The sequence below is a fragment of the Xyrauchen texanus genome, chromosome 47 (assembly GCF_025860055.1).
Source record: "Xyrauchen texanus isolate HMW12.3.18 chromosome 47, RBS_HiC_50CHRs, whole genome shotgun sequence".
Taxonomy (NCBI): domain Eukaryota; kingdom Metazoa; phylum Chordata; class Actinopteri; order Cypriniformes; family Catostomidae; genus Xyrauchen; species Xyrauchen texanus.
The window spans coordinates 27,519,514-27,527,571 of record NC_068322.1 but is presented as its reverse complement, the minus strand read 5'-3'; positions in this window follow the sequence as shown (position 1 = coordinate 27,527,571).

Sequence of the window (8,058 nt, the reverse complement as noted above, 5' to 3'; positions counted from 1 at the left end):
GGCTCTGGAGGCTCAGCAGGCGGAGCTGAGGGAGGCTCTGGAGGCTCAGGAGGCGGAGCTGAGGGAGGTTCTGGAGGCTCAGGAGGCAGAGCCAAGGGAGGCGGAACCAAAGAAAGCCCTGGGGCCTCAGGAGGCGTAGCCGTGGGAGGCTCAGGAGACAGAGCCAAGGGAGGCTCTGGAGGCTGGACCGAGGAAGGCTCAGGAGGGGGAGCCGAGGAAGGCGGCACCATAGGATGCTTTAGAGGTGGAGCCCTGGAAGGCTCAGGAGGTAGAGCAGAGGGAGGCTCGGGAGGCGGAGACCTGGGAGGCTCTGGAGGTGGAGCCGTATGAGGCTCAGGAGGCAGAGCAGAGGGAGGCTCAGGGTGCTCGGGAGGCAGAGCCCTAGAAGACTCGGGAGGCGGAGCCGTAGGAGGCTCGGGAGGATCAGGATGCTCGGGAGGCGGAGCCGTAGGAGTGAAACAGAAAACACGGGGCAGACAACAAGGGAATTGTGACCAACTAACTACAGTCACATTCACAATATGTCCGTCTCACAAGTAGCTTGTCACTAAAGTCAGTTTGGACAAAAATGGCAATATAGATGAAAATCCTGATTATGGGCACTTTAGTTAATAATATAATTTATGATATAAGCTATATTATAAGAAATCACGTAAACTTTATAAATAGCTAACTAGCATTATCGCTAGCTATTAATACTGTCTGACTCTGGTGGCCAACTAGTTAGCTTTCAACAGTGTCATAATGACCAAATACAACCAGAAACAACTGTTCCGTCTTACCTATGAAAGGTAATACCCCGAGATCTGTTTGGATTGTGCAAAAGTTTGTACAGCCACAAGCTGCACACGAGTCAAGCATCTTTTCTCCAGTAAAGCTGCCTGAGAGTTATGGCAAGTTGCCTGGTCCAATATGGCGACAACGTTGACGTACGATCCAGCGGCCAATGAGGTGTCTATGTATTTATATGTCTATGAAAGAGACCACAGCAAATGTCATTTGTGCATTCCCAGTATAGGGTTAGGGTTGATCTATCGTGTCGAATGCAGCACTAAGATCTAAAAGCAATAGAAGAGAAATGCAGCCACAATCAGATGATAAGAGCAAGTAATTTGTAACTCTGATAAGTGCAGTCTCTGTACTATGATGAGGCCTAAATCCTGACTGAAATGGTTCGTATATACTTTTTTTCTTCTATATTATGTAGAAATGAACATGTTTGGGAGGATACTACATTTTCTAGTATTTTCGACATAAATGGTAGATTTGAAATCGGTCTATAATTAGCCAATTATCCAGGATCAAGCTGTGGCTTCTTAATAATTGGTTTGATAACTGCCATTTTAAAGTTTCTTGGGACATATCCAAAGCATAGCAAGGAGTTAATAATATTAAGAAGAGGTTCTGAAATTACAGAAGATACCTCTTTTAAGAGCTTAGTTGGTATTGGATCTAACAAACATGTTGTGGCTTTTGATGTTTTGCTAAGTTGTGTTAGCTCGTCATGACCTATGACAGCAAAGGATTTTATTAGACACTGTTTTCTGAGGTGCTATGACAGATGATTGTATAATTCCAATTTTATTTCTGATTATTTAAATTTGACCTGTAAAGATAAAAAAGCACTCAAGTCATTACTCTTGTGCTGCAAAATAATATCTGGTTCTGTTGAGGCTTTATTCCTAACCAATTTAGCCACAGTACTGAATAAACACCTAGGATTGTTGTGGTTATTTTCTATGAGTTTGCTAAAATATGCTAACCTGGTAGCTTTTAGTGCCTGTCTGTGGCTACAGACACTATCCTTCCATGCACCATGAAATACTTCTAATTTTGTATTCTTCCACATGCACTCCATTTTCCGAGCTGCTCTCTTGAGAGCATGAGTGTGATCAATGTACCATGGTAAAGGGTTAGGGTCCTGTTACATTTTGTCTGACTCCAATAGAGTTGAGAATATCGATTAATGCTAATCCCAATGTGTCATTTTCATTATATATGTGAATGTTGAAGTCACCAACAAGTAAAGCTCTATCTACAGTAACTACAAGATCTAATAAAAATTTGCAAATTCAACAAGGAAATCAACAATTAGTGCTTTGGTAGAAAGAGATCTAATGTTTAGTAGCCCTGTTTTTATATGATGTTTATCTTTAATAAGTTTGTTTTGTTCAAGTTTGACCTTAATAAAAAAAATTATAAATGGTTTAGTGAGGGTTTTGTGGTTGGTAGTTCAGGGAACAGACACAGTCTCTATGAGATATCGTCTAGGTTACGGATGTAACCTCCGTTCCCTGATGGAGGGAACGAGACGTTGTGTCGGAGAAGCGACACTAGGGGTCTCTCTTGAGCGCCGAATATGCCTCTGATCCATTGAAAAAAGGCCAATGAGAAGTTGGCAGTCAGTATTTGCATACCCCGCCCACGGACATACTGGTATAAAGGTGAGGCAAATACTAGACTTCATTCAGGATTTTTCTGAGGAGCCGGAAATGGTTCTGGCCACTACAGCGGTTCGGCTCAGCGACGTGGCCGGGAAGACACAACGTCTCGTTCCCTCCATCCGTAACCTAGACGTTCCCCGTCTGTCGCTCTCTCCACTTTGTGTCGGAGAAGCGACACTAGGGGTCCAATTTAAATCCGCCATGCATTGAGCCGTGTACGTGTTCTGCTGACACAGGAGCGGGCAGGTATTTGTTACGTGCCATATGACCAGCTGTGTCAGACTGCACGTACCCTTCCCCAATGCCCCAAAAAAGTAGTCAGAATCCTTCTGGTTACCCTAGGCAGGGGAACAAGGTGACGCTTGCCAACCTGGGAATGGGCCAAGCCTGGCTGGGCCTCTTTTCTCTCTATGTTTCTCGCATAGAGCAATAGACAGCCGGGGCCCTTACACGCACTGAGGGAAGGGGGTCTTACCCAATTTCCCATTCTTCCAGGGGGGAAAAGACCCTGCAGAGGCCACCCCTGCCCAACTGGGGAGGTACGGTGGTGAATACATCACATGTGTTTTTAGGCGACACGTGGAAGTATCGCGGTGGCAGATCCAGCCTCAGCGAGGGTGGAGTTGCTACACACGGCGATCGGGGGGCAGCCGAACCTTACCCAAGGAAAATGCGGGTCTGCTCGTAAGGGGACCATATCGTGGAAAATACACACAGGGGGAGTCCGTGTAGGAGTCCCTACTCTGTGGAGCACCTATTCCAGTACAGGGTAGATCTGAGTACCCGCAGTGGATTGGGTCGGCAAGTTCCTCTGCCGAACCTCGGACCCATGAGGGCTACGGAGGAATCGACCAGGGATTCACGTTGAGTGAAGTCTCCTGGGAAAAAAGACACACTGTTTTACCTCAAGCGAGGGAAAGGGCGTATATGCAAGCGATTCACCCGGCCAGCCCATCAGCGTGTTACTGAGTTCTACTGGCTCGGATCTGAGAAAACACTGGATGAAACTGACTCAACCCTGAGATTGTAATATCTCGCAAAGGTGTTGGGTGTCGCCCAACCCGCTGCTCTACAAATGTCTGCCAGGGAGGTACCCTTGGCCAATGCCCACGAGGACGCAACACTCCTTGTCGAGTGAGCTCGGACCCGCAAGGGGGGGCACGGCCTGGGTGTGATAAGCCAACGAAATGGCATCTACAACCCAGTGGGTAAGCCTCTGTTTGGAGACAGCGTTTCCTTTCCGCTGTCCCCCAAAGCATACAAAGAGCTGCTCAAAGCGTCTAAAGCTCTGCGTGCGGTCCAGGTAGGTACGCAAAGAATGTACCGGACACTTAACTTGCTCCGGACATCCGGCAGGGGGCGGGTTGGTGACTGAGGAGGAGGTCCTGTAGTGGCGTCCTCTGGACTCGTCAGAACCGGCTGGCCGGGGAACAGTCGTGGGGCTGAAGGCTGGCCTGGGGCCGCTTCCAGTGTGCCGGGACTGTTGAGATCTGGGGGCAGAGTGCCGTGAGAACGGCATTTGCGGGCCAGATGACCCAGAGACAAAGGAAATAGCTCTTTTATTGAGAATTTGGGTACCGCTGCCCTGGTTAAGGGGGACGGAGTGGTCTTACCATCTCCGGAGCTAACGTCTAGGGCTCTGGTTCGTCCGTCTCAGGAGCGCCTGGGAGCCTTCCGGGTCCTCGAGGGGGTCCGTGAGACGGGGGGCGTCTGCTTCCTGCGGAGTGCTTGACGCGTGGGCTGAGAGCTGGGCCCAGGTTGAGGCGGAGCAGCTTGTCATTTCCTCGCAGGGGGACGCCCTCGGCGAGCAGACGGGGCAGGGCCCGGGGCGACAGGTTTGCGGGGCAAGGAGCAATGCGAGGGGCAGCTGGAGTGGCTTGCTTACGGTTGTAAGTGAGCCGTGACCGCAACGTTGTCATGGTCATGTTCTCGCAGTGAGAACACGAACCATCCACAAACGCAGCCTCGGTGTGATCGCTGCCCAGACACACGAGACAACACCTGTGGCCATCTGAAGCGGAGAGCACTCTACCGCATCCAGGAACTACACAGGGGCTGAATGGCATCTTTAAAAAGACGCGTCCTGAAAAGGACTTTCAACGCCGCTGTGTATTTGCTCTTTTAGAGAAAATTACTCTATTAAAGAAAATCACTCTTTTAAAAACTCGTCTGAGTTTTTTTATACTGCGCTGTCGAAGCGCCCAGGGGCAATATGCACTGCCGTGCAAGGAGAAGAATCGCCGCTGTAATGCGCCCTCAATCGAACAGCATGCAGTAGCGTCAGAGGAATAGAGGAACGGGTGTGTTTTCACGTGAACAGCATGCACAACCATCGGCTCCGAAGAAAATTTCTGAATGAACTCTAGTATTTGCCTCGCCTTTATACCCGTATGTCCGGGGGGCGGGGTATGCAAATACTGACTGCCAACTTCTCATTGGCCTTTTTTCAATGGATCAGAGGCATATTCAGCACTCAAGAGAGACCCCTAGTGTCGCTTCTCTGACACAACGTGGAGTGAGCGACAGATGGGGAACTAGAGAGATACTGTCTCAATGTGTTGTAGCTTATGTAACCTGTGTGACGTCTCAAGGCAGCTAGCTGACGTTCAGATTAACCAGTTTGTCTGCTTCCTGACCTGGGCCCCAGTTAGTCAAATACTATCATTATTAAGAATATGAGCCAAATTACTAGAGAGGAGAGCGGCACCTTTCCTGATAGGATGGAGTCCGCATATCTTTAGCAGGTCAGGTCTACCCCAAAAACTCTTCCAATTGTCTATAAATCCTATTTCATTCTTCAGACACCACTCAGACTTCCAGCCATTCAGTGACACTAATCTACTATAAACCTCATCACCACGATGAGCAGGGAGGGGACCAGAGCATATTACAGTGTCTTACATAGTTTTTGCTAATTCACACACCTCTTTAACATTATCTTTAGGTGCAACATTCTCAGTGGGTGCATCACTAATTGGGGAGAATCGATTGGAAACCCTAACAGGAACGGGAGAGTGGTGTCTCTGCTGAGCGAGTATGCCACTGAGACATCACCCAAATACCCTGCTGCAGGGGCTCTACAGCCGGAACCAAAGTGTGTGTGTGTGTGTGTGTGTTGCTATCTGTACTGACTGCATCCGAAACAGTATCTACCGGCTTCTCTTTCCACCTCCACTAGCGTTCTGATGTGTGTCTCTAACTCATTAACCTTCTCCGTCAGCCTGACTAATTCCTAACATTTATCACATGTGAATCCCTCACTGCTGATGGAGGATGTAAACATGTGACATGCAATGCAGGAAGAAATAACATGAGTGAGTGCCATGACTTACTGCAAATTGTTTGTTGTTGTTGGTTGTTCTTGATAAGCTTTGAGATCGATGAATAATCGGTGTAGCACAGGGGAGAAAAAATGGGTGCTTGCTGAAATATGCACGCATTTTAATCACGCTAAAAATAGAAAGCGGATGCAGGTGGAATATGCACGCAGTTGAATCGCGATAACAGAATAATGCGAGGGAAAACCAGATGCACGGTTAAAAATGGCAGATGTTAAGGATTAAGGCTGAAAACATATATATAAGCGATGCTAATAAAACTAGCAGGCTACAAACACAGACTCTAGCTAGGTGCCAGCAGCAACAGGTAAAATACACGCAGATGAAACAATAGAAAAGCGGAAAAACCTGAAATGCAGTAAAATGACAAAAGGATGAATGTATGAGAATAAGAATAAGCAGCCCAAGCAGGCTACAAACAAACTCTTGCACAGCGTGCTGTCAGCAACAGGAAGTCCAGTGACGTCAGCTAGGGGATCTATGGAGGAAAAAGTTGTTTCAAACATTGTTAAACTTCTCACTTTGCATTTTAAGGAAGAAAGTAATTCAGGCTTGGATGACATACGGGTGAGAAAATGGGATTAAATCATTGATGTTTCACTCCACAAAAAGCAGTCAAAATTATTTGAAGTCAAACGCCATGGCTCTTCATGTGTCGATTCAAGTGTGTGCGGCACATATAAGCCTTCAGGCGCAGGGGGCATGGAAATGGCCTCTTTCCAATATGAGTGTACATGTGTTTGCTCAAGTCATATTGTCGAATGAACCTTTTCCCACACTGTAAGCAGCAGTGTGTACACTCTCAAGTGTGAAAGCACATATGTGCCATCAGGTGACTCGAAACCACACATTTCTTGCTGCAGATTTTGCACTGATATGGTTTTTCTCCTGTATGAGAGCGTATATGCACTTGCAAGCATCCGGCAGATACGAATCCCTTTCCACATTGGCGGCAAACGTACAGCTTCTCTCCAGTGTGAATTCTGACGTGGATCTTCAAATTCCCAGACAAGGTAAACTGCTTCTCGTAGTAAGGGCAGATGTGTGGCCGTTCACCCGAATGACATCTCATATGCGATTTAAATTGGATCTTTCTATAAAAACACTTTCCGCATTGTGAACAAAGGAGAGGTTTCTCACCCGTGTGGTTGGAGAGGTGGGCGAGTAGACTGCTGTTAGCGGAAAAGCACTTTCCACACTGATCATATATAAATGGCTGGAATTCCGCATGACTTTTGAGATGGCTACGTAATTCACTGTCAACGCTGAATGTTAAGTTGCAAAAGCAACACTTTAGACTGTTGAGCATCTTTAGAGTTATGGATCTTCTGGTGGATTAAACTGTCCCGATATGACCCAAACGTCTCGTCACATTCTTTATAATTGTAGCTCTTTTTAAAGGCGGGAGCTCTGTGAGTTCGCTGGTGACTGACCAGTTGTGATAGACTCCACATTCAGGGTATTTTTGGGTGGTTTTCTCTTTGTGTACTCTGTTGTTTCTGTACAGGGTCTTGAGAGAAGTGAAGTTGAATTTAAAAACTGGATTTACAGCCTTTGCTGTGTGATGCCAGTTGAGTTATCAAAAGCAAGCCTGCACTGAGGACACTTGTGTGCCTTTGCCGGGGTGTGAGTTTCTTGGTGCTTTAGAAGATCAGAGCGATAGATTAAATATTCGGTACACTGCTGACATTTGTGGACAGTCCTGCCAGCAAAGAGGAAGCCTTTAGAAGGCATCTTTTGAAAGGTATCTATAGTGGGGTGCTGGATGGGCACAGCTACCTTAAAAATGAAATCTCCTACAAAGGAAACATGGGACAAAGAAACAGATGGAGAGTTCAGTCTAAAGATGAGGCAAAATAAGAAGGTTGACAGAAATGTTAAGAGGATGTATCTCTGTGGGCATCGCTGGCTGATGAGGGTACATTTGGTTCTTCTAAGTTACTACTATAAAAAGAATAAAAAGCATATTTACATATTTAGCATATAAAACTTAGGGATGTGCAATTAATTAATAATAATTGATTCCAGCTGTTCAGAGCGGATCGTATTGCAGAGTTAAAGGGGAAAACGAGTCTTGTATAATCAGGCCAGGAACACACTGAATAGGGAAATCAGAGTGGCTAAAAGAAGCTACTCTGAGAAGCTGAAAAACAAGTTTTCAGCTAACGACCCTGCATCAGTGTGGAGTGGCCTGAAACAACTTACTAATTACAGGACTCCTACCCCCAACCCAATGAATGTGTTTTATTGCAGATTTGAAAGGCCCAATTGCACAC